The following is a 2,611-nucleotide window of genomic DNA, read 5'->3' as shown; positions in this document are numbered from 1 at the left end:
TGGCGATACAGCCGAGATCGTATCCACCGAACCCTTCCCCGTCACAGCATCTAGAGCCATTCGTCTTAAACCCCCTCTAACGTGCCGGCGAACGACCCCTCAAACGTCCAGGGCCAACGACGCGATCGGTGAAACTGGCCTCAAACGCCAGGCCTGACTGACACTCCTGATATCCAGCTCAAATATGAGGGAATATGGGAGGCCCCGGCTGCACGTCTATATCAACTCTGCCCACCTCGACCCACATATAATCGTCTATATCCGCTTCCTTGACCAAAACCTAACCACTCCCCCTCCAGTCCATTCCGCCACCCAAACTCCCATCCGGTGATCTCCGGCCTTCAATCATGATGGATTCATTATGGACCTCACATAGAATGGTGTGGTCAAGGCTCTAGACACCAACGACAAAGAGTAGGGCATGAGAGACGGCGGCGCCTTGAGTACCGTGAGCTGTGTGTCTCATGTCCTATCTAACCTTACCAGTGACCGAGGAAATACTTCGAGGAGCGCAGCTGGACGTCGGACATGAGCACGACGGACGCGCGGATGAGCTCCGCTTAGATTTAATTTCACAATACATGTAATTGTGTATATTTATGAATTTTTTAATTATGATATCCACTTGTGGAAGATATATCTCTACTCCTAATAGAGCAGTTGGTAGTCTCGCTTCCAGGTTTTTTTTCGTCCCACCTACCATGGTTTTTTTTGGTACCTCCTCCCACCTTCGTTGGTTTTTTTCGTAGATTTTTTTTCGTCCCCTCCCCCACTTCATCGGTTTATTTTAGCTTCACCCTCTCACACACCGAAAAAAACTGAGCGGATCAGAACTTTCCATACTGACACAAATTATTTAGTAATGTCTTTATGTAAAAAAATCAATCACAATCAATCTCTAAAGATCAAATCTAAATTAATTAATCTTCATAACGTTTGTTTCATTTCGAATCAGGTCCATAACTTTCCTTCCTTGTTTGGGCAGAAACTGTTTGATAGCAGAGATTAGAAAGCTTCCTATGAGCGTAGTAATATGAAGTATTCTTTTTTTTTGATGATTCGTTTCCATGCATGATGATAGTAAATTAGGCCAACATTCACCACTATTTATCAACGCCATCAATCGTGTCCATTTCTATCAGTTTTAAGGGAATTCACTCGCTACGTCTTTTTAAGGGGATCCGCTCGCTACATCGTTGTGGCACGCTATTTTCACAAGCAATTCCCCTAAAAAAACACAGCGCCCTACCTCGACTTCCCTACCTGGACACCGCCGCCGCCACCCACCGATCTCGCCGCCTCCCGGCGATCCCCTCCTCCCTCCCGTAGCTCGAATGACCCACTATTTTGGCCACGAGTACTGCCTGCCTCTTCGCCCATGCGTCGCCCCTCCTCTTCACCATAGCCACGAGCACCATCCGAGGCGGAGCCGCTGCGCCTCCACAGATGCGGCGGAGACACCATATCCAGTGGAGACGGCGGTGTAAATCTCCTCCCACTCTGCTCCTTCCCTTGGTTACCGGCCTGCTCCACCTCCCCTCTGCTTCGTGTGGATCTGCTCATGTGCAGCAGTAAACTTTATTTAGGTAGAACTATTCTTCTAGGCCTTTTTTTGTTACTTACAAATTAACTTTTTGAGCCAATGCTTATGGCATGAAGTATTACCTAGAGTTCCTTAATCAATCTGCTTGTCCATCGTTTCATTTGGTTCAATTACTATCAGCAAGAACGCATTGTGAAACTGTTAGCTTATGAATGTGTGCTCTTCCTGCATGAAGTATGGGAGGTTTTTTTTCGTCCCACCTCCCATGGTTTTTTTTGGTACCTCCTCCCACCTTCGCTGGGTTTTTTCGTAGATTTTTTTCGTCCCCTCCCCCCACTTCATCGGTTTATTTTCGCGTCACCCTCTCACACAACAAAAGAAATCTGAACAGATCAGAACTTTCCATACTGGTGCAAGTTATTTAGTAATGTAGAATCAATCACGAACAATCTCTAAAGATCAAATCTAAATTAATTAACCTTACCTTAAATCGCTCAATCACATTAATTAGAAAACAAATATTTGATTTTCAGAAAAAAAAATCGCTCGATCACATTAACCTTACCTTAACTCATGGATGGTAATCAATCTCCAAACAAAGGAAACAATACATCAAGGGAGCGGTAAATAAACTCCCTTTCTTATGACATGTATATGATCTTTCCTTCCCTCTCTGTTGTCGAGCGTTCTTGATTCTCGAGGCCCATGCTTGGGCTACGTCACTGGATCGTGACGGTGCCGGAGGACGAGAACGGCGAGGCCGGGTGCCGCGGCACCGCGTTGGCCGCAGCCGGTGAAGGGGGCGAAGAAGGGCGGCTTCCCTGGCCCTGGGAGTTGGTGCGGTGGAAGCGGCACTTGAAGGACCCGACGTGGGTGGCCGGCGCGCAGACGAACTTGGAAGCGGGCCACATCCTCCGCGTATTCTTGGAGCTGTGGCTAGCCGATTTACATGAAATTAATTCCTCAGTTGTGGTGGCAAATATAATACACATAATCCATATTGTTATGCACTAGCGTGTGTGTGAAATAGATTGATTATGGTTCCGTACCCAATAATATGGATATGTG

The sequence above is a fragment of the Triticum aestivum genome, chromosome 2B (genome assembly GCF_018294505.1).
Source record: "Triticum aestivum cultivar Chinese Spring chromosome 2B, IWGSC CS RefSeq v2.1, whole genome shotgun sequence".
Lineage (NCBI taxonomy): Eukaryota > Viridiplantae > Streptophyta > Magnoliopsida > Poales > Poaceae > Triticum > Triticum aestivum.
This window is presented reverse-complemented; position numbering follows the sequence as displayed.